The sequence below is a fragment of the Glycine max genome, chromosome 5 (genome assembly GCF_000004515.6).
Source record: "Glycine max cultivar Williams 82 chromosome 5, Glycine_max_v4.0, whole genome shotgun sequence".
Lineage (NCBI taxonomy): Eukaryota > Viridiplantae > Streptophyta > Magnoliopsida > Fabales > Fabaceae > Glycine > Glycine max.
This window is the reverse complement of record NC_038241.2, coordinates 14,639,339-14,654,961: the sequence shown is the minus strand read 5'-3', so window position 1 is coordinate 14,654,961 and position 15,623 is coordinate 14,639,339. Positions and strand designations below refer to the sequence as shown.

The 15,623-nt window shown below is 40.1% G+C and overlaps 1 pseudogene; it reads right to left on the bottom strand.

The window, feature by feature from the left end:
* Positions 1-4,931: 4,931 nt before the first annotated feature.
* LOC113001661 (uncharacterized) lies at positions 4,932-13,709 on the bottom strand (annotated as a pseudogene).
* Between the last annotated feature and the right edge of the window lie 1,914 nt (positions 13,710-15,623).

The window sequence follows — 15,623 nt, the reverse complement described above, 5'->3', positions numbered from 1 at the left end:
AGGCATGCGCCCTCAGGATCCAAGTGGCAATTGACTTCAACTTCAAGTTGCTCAAAGTGTACGGAGACTCAGCCTTGGTGATTCACCAGGTGAGGGGAAAATGAGAGACTAGGGATCATAAGTTGATACCCTATCAGACTTACATCAAGAAGTTGGTGGAGTTCTTCGATGATGTCTCTTTCCACCATGTTCCCAAATAGGAGAATCAAATGGTCGATGCGTTCGCTACTCTGGCATCCATGTTCCAACTGACCTCGAATGGGGACTTTCTGTACATCGAATTTAGATGTCGCGGCAAGCCCGCACATTGTTGTTTGATAGAAGAGGAACAAGATGGTAAACCTTGGTACTTCGACATCAAGCGATACATCGAGGACAAGGAATACCCACAAGGGGCATCTGACAACGACAAGAGAACGTTGAGGAGGCTGGCAGCCAGTTTCTTTTTGATTGGAAGCATACTGTACAAAAGAAACCATGACATGGTTTTACTCCGATGTGTGGATGCTAAGGAGGCTGAGCAGATGCTAGTGGAAGTCCACGAGGGTTCCTTTGGAACTCACGCCAATGGGCATGCCATGGCCAGAAAGATTCTAAGGGCAGGCTATTACTGGCTCACCATGGAGAGTGACTGTTGCCTCCATGTGAGAAAATGTCATATGTGTCAGACGTTCACGGACAACATCAATGCTTCGACCATGCCTTTAAATGTTTTGGCAGCACTGTGGCCCTTCTCCATGTGGAGAATAGATATGATCGGGGCCATCGAGCCCAGGGCTTCTGTCCAAACCCGACAAGTGCACCGGATCACGCAAGTAGTATAAAACGGTAAGAACCGAGTATCGAACTCTCGTGGAACTTGTGTTACTTGGTAAAGCTATATTCAGTGATTAAGTGTCTAGTATAAAAAGTGATATGTCAACTATGCACAGGTATGTAAACTAACCATTAAAAGGAAAATCACGTGAGTAATGATGTGTAAAGACAAGTAGACAACACGTTGGTCTTCGTATTAGGTGCCTGATGTTAAAAGGATATTCTCTACTTAACAATGCTCATGTGTTCTATGGTGTCTCCTGAAATGCTAAACCCCGATTCCTCATGATAGTCTAGCCTAATCCTGATCATGCATCATCCTCCGATTCCTCTTGTTGGACTAAACTCGACCAAAACCGCATTAACATACAAACAACTAGGTTACCATACCTCAATCCCTCGTGATAATACGATAAACTAGCCCTGTCCTATCAAGTTCTAAGAATCAGACCAGTTTCCACTATTGAATGATCCTAACAAAGCATGCATCTACATGATCAAGGCAAAAGCACACTGAAATGACGTACTGATAGCACAGAGAACACATTAAACATCATTAAATAGATATACAAGTATTTACATCAAGTACCTACAAGGAAGAACCAATAGAGGATTTAGCTCTCCATATCTAGGAAGCTTCCTTTACAACAAAGAGAAGAGAAAAATGAAGGATTGAAGAAATACAAGTAGTGGGGATGTGATGCAATCCTCCCTAGGAAAGGACCAGTTACCAGAGCCATGAGCAAGAGGCTCCAAGAGGATTGGGCTAGAGTTGATAAAGAAGGCCTTAGGGTTCTCATGAACCTTAGGGTAGATTTTTGAGCCCATGGGCCAAGGTTGGGTCCACTCTTCTTTGTAAATAGTAGAATAGGTTGTTTTCTTATTTTGGGCCTTGTATTTTGGCCATTCTAGTAGTATAGGGTTTTAGCCTTGTATTTCAGGGCATTTTGAGTAGTCTTTGTAGTAGGAGTTTTTTTGTATTTTCATGTTTTTTTGTCATGGGGGTGAGCTTAGCTATTATAGGGGTGTGTAGCTAAGCTCTAGCTTCTCAAGAAAGCTTCTCAAGGAGGTGAGCTTAGTTTTTAGATGGGTGTGTGTAGCTAAGCTCTAGCTTCTCAAGGAAGCTTCTCAAGGAGGTGAGCTTAGTTTTTAGATGGGTGTGTGTAGCTAAACTCTAGCTTCTCAAGGAAGTTTTCTCAAAGAAACTTCTCAAGGAAGTTTTCTTAAGAAAGCTTCTCAAGGAAGTTTTCTTAAGAAAGCTTCTCAAGGAAGCTACCTAGTCTATAAATAGAAGCATGTGTAACACTTGTTGTAACTTTGATGAATGAGAGTCTTGTGAGACATACTTCAAAGTTCCACTTCTATACCTCTTTTATTCCTTCAATTTCGTGCTCCCCCCTCTCTCTTTCTCTCCCTCTTTCTTTTCCTCCATTGAAGCATCCTCTCCAAGCTTCTTATCCAAGGCTCATCTTGGTGGTGAAGCTCCTTCTTCCATGGCTTATTCCTTAATGGATGGCGCCTCCTCTCACCTATTTTCCTTTGTCTTCCGCTGCATCTCCATGGTGGAAAATCACCATTAAAGGACCCCATTGAAGCTCAAAGATCCAGCCTCCATAGAAGCCCCACAAGCAAGCTTCCATCAGGATGTCTCCTCCACCTCTAGAACCTCACCATCACTCACATACTCATCTCATGCTCTCAGGATGGCTTCCTCTTCTCGCTCAGTTCTCTGCCAGTCTTCTCACGACAAAAGCTCTCAAAACTCTCTGGAACTTGGACCTTTCTCTCTCTAGAAATCTCTAAACATGCAAAAGCTTTGAGAATTGCCCAAACTCCCACTCCATTTATGATTTTAGGCTTAAATAGGTGGCCTTGTTGGTGCTTGCGCGCATTAGTGAATTTTGGCTTAGCGCGCGTCTTTTTGCTCAGTTAATGGACTCAAGCGGTGCGCTTAGCGGGATTAGCCCTTGCTCAACGAACATGCACAGCTTATCCTTCTTCCAGATTCTTCCTTGCACTCAATCGCAAGAGTGGTGCGCTCAGGGGATGGCTCGCTAAGCCAACAAATTGGCTTAGCGAGCGGATGAAAATCAGCACTTCACAAACTTGCCTAATTAACCTGAAATTGAGAGGAAATGATTATTAAACACACAAAATGGGAGTACTAAGTATTTATTACCTATCTTTAACAAAAATTAATTACAACATTACAAAATAACCATAACTTGGAGGAGTTTGATACAATTTACACAGGTTTTATACACAAAAGTTAGTCGTATTCATCGACTAACAACTCCCCCAAATTTACATTTTTGCTTGTCCTCAAGCAAATAAAGAACAGCTCACTGGTCCCCAAGTGACAAAAACATGCAGTGACTATGTACAAAGGTGTATGCAACAAAAGTTATTGATTGCATGTTAAAAGAATGAAGCAAAATGTCCTCATCACTTGTCTTTCACAAAGCATGCAGTTATTCAAAGAGAAGAATAAAATGTAACCTGTACAATTAGATGAAGTTAGGCATAAGACAAATATCAAGGAAAGCAGCTTAAACCACAGTCTCACTGCTTCTGTTTCACTCAAGCACAAGTGTTTAAGCTATTCATCAATAACAACTAGCAAGAGGTCCAATCTTTGAACTTCATCTCAAGCCATAAAGTCAGAAATGCATAAATAGAATCAGAAGGACTTTTACAGGCTTGTAGTGAGGCTTGGCTACAAAAATAATTGGTTTTTCTAGGATTCAAAGGCTTAGATTCTAAGAGAGCACAAATCCTAGACTTATCCAAATATTTCTTTCAATACAATTAGCTTATTTACTAGCCTTTCACTTTAATTTATCTTTGACCTTATTACAACAACACACATTTTCTTTGATTGCTCTTTTTTTTAACACACAAATTATTTGTTGTGTGTGCTGATGCTTTACCTTTTACTTTACATCCCAATCAACTCCCCCAAATTTAGGGTAATTTGCCTTGAACTATCTGCTCTCCTAAAATCTAAACAAGGTATCTAGAGATATTCATTCAAGTTCAGGGTTCAATTTTGAAAATGTAATTTAGCTCACAAAGGGTGCAAAGGATACAATTATAATTCAAGGTAAGCTTTTTGGTCAATTGGCTTGTATATACAATCATGCCCTTTATCATGTCCTCATTCATACATTTCATTCTAAAATTCATAGATCGATGCAAAGACTATTACTCAAAGCTAGTCGTTCACTCACAGTTTAAGATCACACTCTCACCGGTTATGGTTCAAGCTTTTCTTTCTCAATCAACCTGTCTATTGACTAACAATTCTAATTGCAAGTTCACATTCTTGTTCTTTCTTTGTCTAACATACATACTTGCTCAAACTTATGAAAAGAAACACAAACTCCATCACAATCATGCATTCAACCCAAAATCAATTCATAACACCAATTTTCACAAAAAGATATAAATGTTTCACTGCATAATCATCAAAGTCAAGTTAAACTGTTCCATATGCTTCAAAACATGCATACTAACTATCCACAGAAAAAATAGAAGTATATATAAACATTAACCAAAATAACTAAGACACTGTACTGAAATATAATAATTATATATAAAAAAATATCCAAAAAGTAAAATCCTCAGGAATTTAAAATTCTTGAGACATGTCCTGAGTATCATGCGTCTGAACATCCTCCTCATCTGTCAGATGAAGTACTGGAGTCTGGAGTAGCTAGAGGAGAAGTGTTCAGAGTCAGGACTGGTGTGGTCTGGTCCTCTGGTGTATCAACTACAGGAGTAAAGGGGTCAGCTGCAGGTTGTGGTGAGGAGAGGTCTACCACTGAAGCAGGAGGCTCTGAAGTGCCCTCAAGAGTGGTGGCAGTCTCTGGTCTAACCTGCTCTTCACCTGCATCTTGTTGAAAAGTAAATGGCTCTGGAATGGTGGTCCCAGAGGAAGCATCATGTACCTGTCAGGGTTCCTGGTCTGTGGGACCTTTATCTTCCCTATGAAGAGAAGGTTGGGCCCCAGGCCAGGCTACCCTTTCCAGAAATTGCTCAATGGAAGGAATGGATCCTGGAGGCGCCACCACCTGTAAACTCTGAAGTAAAATGATCTGCCCTTGATGAATGCTCTAAAGCATGGCTTCAAAGTGCTGAGAATCAATCTGAGTTGGGACTGAAGGAGCTGCTGAAGTGGATGTTGGAGTAGGAGTTGCAGATGTGGAAGGAAGATCAGCTGGCCTCGCCCTCGCCCTCGCCCTCCTAGCCCCTCGGATAGAAACTGTCAGATCATCAGGATTCCAACAGTTCTTCCTGATGTAGGCCAAATTAATGACCGGAATCAGGCGCTCAAAAGTGAGGCTGTTAGAGACAACCCCTCTGGCTCGACATAGGGCAGTGATAAGAGCAGGAAACCCAAGTCTAGAAGAGTTAGACTGGGCTATAGAAGTCATCTGGCAAGAAATGAGCGCTCCTATGTTCATGTCCATGTGAGAGACTAAGCTAAAGATCAGCCTAGCTTTGTCCACTGTCAGGTCAAAGGTGTGAGATGTGGGGGCCAGGTTGGAGTATGAGAGAACACTCCACACCTGGGCTAATGTAGTCAAATTTTTCCTGAGAATCCTCCCAGGATGGCCCTCATCGTTCAAGATGAACCCCCTCCCTGGTATGCAAAGAGCAACCTCAATCTCTCTGTAGTCTGTGGGCAACTTGCAGTACATAGAGTAGGTGGGTAATGACTCCCCCTCCTCTAGGACTACAGGTGTCTCTAAAAATGTGTTGAGGCTGTCTGCGTCTATCTTCACCAGGTGGCCTCTAACTCTGGCTTGCTTTGGTGAAGGACCCTCAGAGCTGTAGAGATTAGCATAAAATTCCTTCACCAAAGCAAGATCAATAGTCCCATCAACCAAGTTGGTGAGGCATTTATGAAGATTACGCCTCTCAGACTTTGTCATGAAGTCGCCGAACTCTGTGTGGTATACCTCAACCTTCCTTTCTGGCAAAATATTCCTCCCCAAGACATTATATGTATAACGGTTCCAAGCATCAAGTGAATGGAATCGTCTAGTATCATATTGAGCAGTTGGCCTTGCCCTAATGCTCTTATGTTTCCTGGAGGCCATCTATAACACAAAGGAACCCAAAAAGTTAGTTAGACCACAAGTTATTCAAATTGAAAAACAGAAAAATAGGACTAAGAAAAACACTGGCGGCTTAGCGAGACATGGTCCGCTTAGCTTGTCTTCACAAAATACACACTACTGCTTAGCGACACGTGGGGCCGCTAGCGGATGTTGCAGAAAATTCTACTTCTGCATGATCGGCTTAGCTGGCAACTACCTGCTAAGCCTAACAATTGCTGCAACAGATGTGCGCTAAGCTCAGAAGGGTTGTGCTTAGCGGCACCATGAAATTCAGAAAATTCACTAAGTATGGGGGCTAAGCGAGCCAATGGCTGCCACAATGAAATGAGCTTAGCCCAGATAGGCTCGACTTAGTGTGTGGCTTAAAACAAATAAAATTTGACTAAGTTACCTGGGCTTAGCGATTCTGCCTTGCTTAGCCACAGGTATCTCAATAGGAGGATGAGTGTTCATCCTTACAAGATACACTCGCTTAGCACTGTAGGTGCGCTTAGCGAGTTCGTCTAGGAATGCATATATTCAATGAATTTTGATGAACTCGCTTAGCGCAATATGCTCGCTTAGCGAGTTCATCGCGTTTTCCAGAAAAAACGCAAAAAATGCAGTGTATTTTCTTCCATTTTTGAGCCTTTAAAAGGCATATTAAACATGCAAACCATTCAAAACTATCTACACAACACAATCATTCACAAAATGCTAATCTTTCACTAATCTAAAAATCATTCAAACCCTAGAAATCAAAAGCTAAATCTATGGTTTTCTAATCCTTACTTGGATTGTTGTGGGCTAAAGATGCGTAGAAGATGCAAAAAAGAAAGCAAGAATGCAGGTTGTACAGATTTAGGTGAGAGAGAAAATGCAGGATATGCTCTGAGAATTTTGGGCAAATGTGAGTGTAACTGATGTTACACTCACTTAAGCAATTTTTCAACCTTCTCGCTTAGCCAACCTCAGCGCTAAGCGAGCCAGAGAGACATTTGGTTTCTCAAAGAGGTTCACTTAGCAGATATGCGTGCTTAGCCCAAGTTTGAAATTCAATTTTTTTAATGAAGTTGGGCTTAGCGCACAAAAGCGGTGCTTAGCAAATTCTGCAGGTCATAAAACCTATAACTCTCGCTGAGCCGGGATCTGGGCCGGCTTAGCTAAAATGATGCATCTAGAATATGGAGGGGCATAAGCTTAGGGGATGATGGATCGCTTAGCACTGCTATGGCCGCAAGGATTTGGGCTTAGCTGGCATGACTAGCGCTTAGCTCAATGAACCCTAGTTCTGGCCACAAGGAAATGAGCTTAGCAGCGACGTGTCGCGCTTAGCCAAAGAATACAATACGCTTAGCGAGCCGGTCGTGGCTTAGCCAAATTCAGATCGAATTGAAATGGGCTTAGCTCAACCTTGGCCAGCTTAGCGGACCAAATCAACCTGAGATGCAAGGGTTGAGCGCTAAGCGCTAGAGACTCTCAGCTTAGCGCATGACCAAAGATGCGCTTAGCGCAAGGCTTGCGCTTAGCAAAAGGACTGCTTTTCAGAAGAAAAAAAATTTTTCGAGTTATTTTTTAGTTCCTTCCTCAAGAAATTGAAACCCTTATATCTATCCTTCAAAATAAGCTGATATACCCCAATGTAATGATTATGAAGTAAGTTCCACATTATGCCCTACATAAAAGAAAAGAAAAGCAGAAATTAGAACTGGGTTGCCTCCCACGAAGTGCTTATTTAACGTCACTAGCTTGATGCTTTTACCTCAATGGGTGATCAAATGTATGGTGTTGTGTGCCCGTGTAAATTCTTCACCATGGTACAGTTTCAACCTCTGGCCATTTACTACCCATGTTCTGTCAGGATTCTGAGATTATGGGTCGTATAGCTCTATTGCACCGTAAGATCGAACTTTCTTGATAAGAAAGGGTCCAGACCATTTGGATTTCAGCTTACCGAGAAATAATTTCAATCTTGAATTAAAAATTAGTACATGTTGTCCCGGTTTGAAGTCTTTCTTTGATAGTTTTTTGTCATGATAGGTCTTGACTTTTTCTTTGTAAAGTCTTGAAGATTCATAAGCTGTTAATCGCATTTCTTCCAACTCCAACAATTGGATCTTTATGTGCTCCCTGGATGCCTTCTCATCAAAGTTTAGAAATTTCAGAGCCCAATATGCCTTGTGTTCCATTTCAACTGGTAAATGACATGATTTGCCATACACCAGTTGAAAAGGAGACAGACCAATTGGAGTTTTGTATGCAGTTCTGTAAGCCCACAGTGCATCTTCCAATTTGGCTGACCAATCTTTTCTTGTTGACACCACTGTTTTCTCTAATATTTTCTTTAATTCTCTGTTGGATACTTCGGCTTGCCCATTAGTTTGAGGGTGGTAGGGGGATGCGACTTTATGATTCACATGATATTGACTCAACACCTTTTGAAGTTAAGTATTACAAAAATGCGAACCACCATCACTGATTAAGATTCGAGGTACCCCAAATCGAGCAAAAATATTCTTCTTGATAAACTTCACCACAGTCTTAGCATCATTTCTTGAAGTGGCCATAGCTTCCACCCATTTAGACACGTAATCAACAGTTACCAAAATGTATTCATTTCCTGCAGATGAAGGAAATGGACCCATGAAATCAATACCCCAACAATCAAAAACTTCAACTTCCATAATGTTTTGCAGAGGCATCTCATTCCTTCGGGAAATTCCCCCCATTCTTTGACATTGGTCACACTTTAAGACATGGTGATGGGGGTCTTTAAAGAGTGTTGGCCAGAAAAATCCTGACTGTAAAACCTTAGCTGCTGTTTTGTCTCCGCCATAATGCCCGCCACACGGTGAATTGTGACAATGCCACAATATTCCCTTGGCCTCCTCACTTGTCATACATCTTCGAAGAAGATTATCTGCACCTACTTTGAACAAGTGTGGATCATCCCAAATATAATGTCGGGCATCATGAAAAAATTTCTTTCTCTGCTGCCAATTGAGGTCTTTGGGAATGACACCTGCTGCCTTGAAATTAGCCATATCAGCAAACCAGGGTCTCCCTGTAATCAAAAATAAAGATTCATCAGGAAATTTATCTTTTATTTCAGCCTCCTTTAAAGTGACCTCTTCATTCACTAATCTGGATAGGTGGTCTGCTACCATATTTTCAGAACCTTTCTTGTCCTTGATGACTAAATCAAATTCTTGAAGCAATAGTATCCATCTGATCAATCGTGGCTTGGAATCAGCTTTGCGCAACAAATATTTAATTATTGTGTGATCAGTGTAAATCACTATCTTTGATCCCACCAAATAAGATCTAAATTTCTCAAGTGCATAAACGATTGTCAACAATTCTTTCTCCGTGGTGGCATAATTAATCTGAGCATCATTCAAAACTTTGCTAGCATAATAGATGGTATGAAACATTCTGCCCTTCCGCTGCCCCAGCACAGCACCTACTGCATAATCACATGCATCACACATCAATTCAAACTCTTGTCCCCAGTCTGGTGTTGTAATCACAAGAGCAGATACCAACTTGGCTTTGAGAGTGTTAAAGGCTTCTAAACATTCTTCATTAAACACAAACACAACATCCTTGTTCAGCAAATTACTTAGGGGTTTAGCAATTTTGGAGAAGTCTTTAATGAATCGCTGATAAAATCCAGCATGACCTAAAAAAATTCGTATTCCTTTCACATTAACTGGAGGTGGAAGTTTATCAATAACATCTAGTTTTGATTTATCCACCTCAATTCCTCTTTTAGAAATCATGTGTCTGTAACACCCTGATATATATATCTACATATTATTAGTAATTATGTTTGATGTTTGATTATATTTGTTGCGTTATTTTTATTCGTAATTATTTTCAAGGAGGTTAATTTAGTTAATAGAGGGGTGTGGATAGATAAGAATCTAGCTTCTCAAAGAAGCCTCTTGAGAAAGCTTCTCAAAGAAGCCACGAGGAAGCTTCTTGAGGAAGCCTCTTAATGAAGCTTCTCAAGGAAGCTACATGAAGCTATCTCGGTAAAAACGTTGTCCAGCCTTTGTTAATCGTTGGATCTTCTCGAAATTCGGTTTTCAGCTTCAAAGGATACTTGTCAACGATCAGACCGTTGGGATCTTTGAGAAGATATTTGGAGGGTGCGCGAGGTTTCTGTTCCCGAGAGAATTGCTCACTTGTGCTTTTTGAGCCTTGTAGTCCAAGTAGTTTAGGAAAAATGCCATTTCTTCTCCTTTCTTTCTTCCAAAACCATTTCTAATGTTCCAAGCTTTTTCTCCATCACCTACAACCACCAGTAGCCACCACAAACCGCCGTTGTTCTCCGTTGAGACCCCACGCCGAGAGGAACCCTTCAACCGAAGCAGAACCTTCCAACTTGGCTCGCGATTTCGGTAGAGAAAGAAACCCTAATCTGACCTTTCATTTTCCTTCAAGGTAACCATGGTTCTACGCTTGTTTCTTGTTAGTTTCATCTTACCTTTGCATCATTTCTGAGTTTGGAAACCGCCATTGCATGTTTTACGCTTCTTCTGAAAAATCCTAGAGCAAAGAGACTTTGTAAATGTTATCTTTTCATGAAATCCATATTAAGTCTCCTTCGTTTTGGTATGGTAGAGGCTTACGTGGAACCGAAGAGTGGGGACAAAAATGAAATCTCCAAGTGATGTGACAAGGAACTCGCGGGTACTCACAATAGGTGAAGGGAGTTTATTATAAAATTTACCATTTTAACACCATAGTTAGGGTCAGGGAACCTAGCTATGAGGATAACTGCCTGTCCCTATTGCATGCTGATTTTTCCTTTATAGAAAATGATGTTTTTAACTAATGGGATGCGATATAATTGTTATTGATATGCATGCTGGATTTTCAGGAAAAAAAACTATGTTTTGACAAATGGGATGCGATGCATATATGTTTACGTTGATGAATGATATTGTTGTCTTTATTTGAATTGTGTTGTTTGAAGACCTGGGAGTGTGAATCTCAGGCATGGTTCTACGCTTGTTTCTTGTTAGTTTCATCTTACCTTTGCATCATTTCTGAGTTTGGAAACCGCCATTGCATGTTTTACGCTTCTTCTGAAAAATCCTAGAGCAAAGAGACTTTGTAAACGTTATCTTTTCATGAAATCCATATTAAGTCTCCTTCGTTTTGGTATGGTAGAGGCTTACGTGGAACCGACGAGTGGGGACAAAAATGAAATCTCCAAGTGATGTGACAAGGAACCCGTGGATACTCACAATAGGTGAAGGGAGTTTATTATAAAATTTACCATTTTAACACCATAGTTAGGGTCAGGGAACCTAGCTATGAGGATAACTGCCTGTCCCTATTGCATGCTGATTTTTCCTTTATAGAAAATGATGTTTTTAACTAATGGGATGCGATATAATTGTTATTGATATGCATGCTGGATTTTCAGGAAAAAAAACTATGTTTTGACAAATGGGATGCGATGCATATATGTTTACGGTGATGAATGATATTGTTGTCTTTATTTGAATTGTGTTGTTTGAAGACTTGGGAGTGTGAATCTCAGGCATGAAACAAATATATATATATATATATATATATATATATATATATATATATATATATATATATCTGTGTGTGTGTGTGTGCGGAATGCGATTTATTGTTGATGTCGCTATTGAGGATTTTATTTGATATGTGGTGATAATGATAATTATGATGATATTGATTTGAGATGACGTTGTTAATAAAGACCATGTCAACATGAATTGTTGTTATTGTTGATGAATATGTGAAAATGAAAAGAGGTTGTTGTTGTTGTTGTTGATAACGTCATTGAGACGAGATGATATTTATGTTGAGAATGACATGGAAATGGAATGTTGATTGATGTTGGAAATGCATTGGCATGTGCATGTTGTGTATGTTCGTGGGGGGCGAAGTGCACTGACCTTCCAAGGTCTTTGGCACTTGCTTTGGGCCATGTTCATACGTTGGATGTTGTGTATGTTCATGGGGGGCGAAGTGCACTGACCTTCCAGGGTCTTTGGCACTTGCTTTGGGCCATGTTTATATGTCGTATGGAGTGTATGTCATGGGGGGTAAGTGCACTGACCTTGTTGGATGGCCCAGGCGTGGGTGACAAGCGTGGTTAGAGAATCTAAGCATTTATGAGGGGATGCTTAGGCACTTTAATTGGTCCATGGTCTTTGACACTTACTTTTGGTCGTGTTCATAGCTCATACAACACAAGAAATAGAGTAATTGTGGCAGAGTTTACTTGGTACTGAGGGGGCTTGTCACCTGGTAGGGAACTCCTTTGGGCCCCCAGGCTGATCACCTATGGGGGGGGGGCAGTTACGTGCACAACCGGGTGGTCTCGACGAACTCTGCATGGTTCCCTAAGTGAGAGTGTTGTGTGGACACACTTAGGCTATTTCTTGAGATTTGGTTGTTGGTGCGTATCACATTGCATCTGAGAGTTGAGTCAGGTGCATGCATCATTTTGTGCAGTCTTGATTGGATCCATGGATGGATGATGAGTAATTGTTGAATATGGATGATGAGTAATTGTTGAATGTGGGTGATGAATAATTGTTGGATATGAGTGTTGAATAATGAATGTTGTGTAAGCTCATCATGTTTGCCTATGTTCCTTGCTAATTGTGGTTATTTGGATTTGGTATTGGTTCTTTTTATAATGAACTCACCCTTGCAATTTTGTATCGTGTGGTTGATACCTGTGATGATCACGAATATTGTTCGTGGGAGCAGAATGACAGCAGCAAGGTGCAGGGAGTAAGATTCTGGTGAAGAGCCGCCGAGCCGACGTGATGACGTTGGCATTATGTTGGGAGAGAGTTGTATTTTGTAATTAACTCCTCCGTAGTTGGTTTTAAGTTTTATTTTGTTGAGTTAAAGATGTAAAACTTGGATTTTAAGTATACTTATGAACAGATTTAATTTTCGTTAGGTGTATGACATGTACCGAGTTACTGTTTCTATATAATTATGTACATTCACTTAAGTAATGGCGTGTTGTTGGGTGAATGTATGTTGTGACGAAATTACTTCTATTTTCATAAGCAAATTAAGGGAGTTCTTTTTATAAAAATTGAAATTATCGCGTATTAGAGTGTTGATACCGTAGTGACGAGGTAAGTCGTTACAGTGTCCCAGCATGATACCTTCTTGAACCATAAAGTGACATTTCTCCCAGTTGAGCACCAAATTAGATTGTTCATAGTGCTGTAACACTTTGTCTAAATTTGCTAGACAATTTCCAAAAGATGCACCAAAGACCGAAAAATCATCCATAAAGACTTTAATACATTTCTCTACCATGTCAACAAAAATTGCCATCATACATCTCTGAAAAGTAGTTGGGGCATCACATAGACCGAACGATATACGATGATAAGCAAATACACCGAAGGGGCATGTGAAAGCTGTCTTTTCTTGGTCCTGAGGATCTACTGCAATCTGATTGTTGCCCGAGTATCCGTCTAAGAAACAGTAGAAAGATTGCCCTGCAAGTCTCTCAAGCATTTGATCCATGAAGGAAAGCGGGTAATGGTCTTTCTTTGTGACTTCATTGAGCTTCTTGTAATCAATACACATTCTCCATCCGGTGACTGTTCTTGTAGGAATTAGCTCATCTCTATCATTCTTGACCACTGTCATACCTCCCTTTTTCGGGACAACTTGAATAGGACTAACCCATGAACTGTCCGAAATTGGATAAATGAGCCCTGCCTCTAGCAACTTGAGCACTTATTTTCTTACTTCTTCTTTCATTATAGGATTCAATATTCTCTGAGGTTGTCTCATGGGCTTGTAATCAGCTTCCAAATTGATGTTGTGCATACAATATGATGGACTGATTCCTTTTAAATCAGAGATGTGCCAACCAATAGCAGCTTTACGACTTTTTAGAATTTGTACCAGTTGATCCTATTCTTCATTCTGCAAGGAGCTACTAGTTATAACGGGTTTAGTCTCATTATCCTCCAAGAATACATATTTTAAATGCACTGGAAGGGTCTTCAATTCTGCTTTTGGCTTTTCTGTTGGTCTATGTTTTTCTAATTCTTCAAGAACCACATGACCAATTGAGTTGTCTTTTGGATCATCAAGCTCTTCATCACAAACTAGGCAGTCTATCTCGTAATTAGGTTCTTTTTCCAAAGGGAACTGCAGTACCATGGTTGAAGCTGATAATGCTATCTCCTGCTCCACCTCTTGTTCTTCAAAACAGGCATCACTCATATTTGGGTGTTTCATTGCTTCAAAGAGGTCAAAGGAGATTTTCTGATCCTCTACACTGAGTTCCAATCGACCTTTATCTTTGCCTACAACATATCCAATAGTTGCTATGCAGGGATATTCTGGAATAATGGAGACTTCATCCTTTTCTTCTTTGGTGATCAATTGATTATGTATTGTGTTAACTTGAAGAATGCTTTCTTGATGTGTTTCAATCTCTGCATACTCTTCTTCTCTTTTGACCATAACTTTAGTCATTTTGTCTACCAACTTACCAATCTGAGTCTCAGCTCTTTTAAATGCTTGTTGCATTGAATCTACTGTACCTTTGAATTGCATTAACAGGTCATCTAGATTAGACAATCCTTCTGCTTCATTGTGATAATAAGGTTGCCATTCTGACTCCCATTGATAATCTGCAAAAGAATAGTCTTTTTCAAACTGAGTTCCCTGCTGTTGCATTGAATAGCAATCACCTTTAGAGCTAGCTTGATATGTCATGAAGTCTGCCAATACACTTTCAAGATTAGGAGCTCTTCCTTTCTCATGATAATTGTACATGGTTGACTCCTATCTCCAGTCAGATTTATTTATAGAATAGAAATAACAACTGTCCTGGTAATGTTCTCCTTCAGCAAAATCACAATTTATTAATGGAATAGAGATAACAATCTTCATGATACAGCAGTAGGAGATTGTATTTATTCGGAATAACTAGGCTACTTGTAGGAGATTCTATACATACAAAACACTAACAGAAACAACGGTTATCTAGTTCAAGAGGAAAACAAATATGAATTGAAAGTAACTATTCACATTTTATCAAAGAATAAAGAGTAGACACCTAGGACTGAACTAACTTTCCAAATAGAAAGACTAGCAAGTGCACCAGATCGTGCTAGTAGTATAAAACGGTAAGAACCGAGTATCAAACTCTCGGGGAACTTGTGTTACTTGGTAAAGCTATATTCAGTGAATAGGTGTCAAGTATGAAAAGAGATGTGTCAACTATGCACAGGTATGTAAACTAACCATTAAAAGGAAAATCACATGAGTAATGATGTGTAAAGACAAGTAGACAACACATTGGTCTTCCTATTAGGTGCCTGATGTTAAAAGGATATTCTCTACTTAACAATGCTCATGTGTTTTATGGTGTCTCCTGAAATGCTAAACCCTGATTCCTCATGATAGTCTAGCCTAATCCTGATCAAGCATCATCCTCAGATTCCTCTTGTTGGACTAAACTCGACCAAAACCGCATTAAGATAAACATACAAACAATTAGGTTACTGTACCCTGATCACTCATGATAATACGATAAACTAGCCCTATCCTATCAAGTTCTAAGAATCAGACCAGTTTCCACTTTTGAATATTTTAACAAAGCATGCATCTACATGATCAAGGCAAAAGCACACTAAAATGATGTACTGATAGCACAGA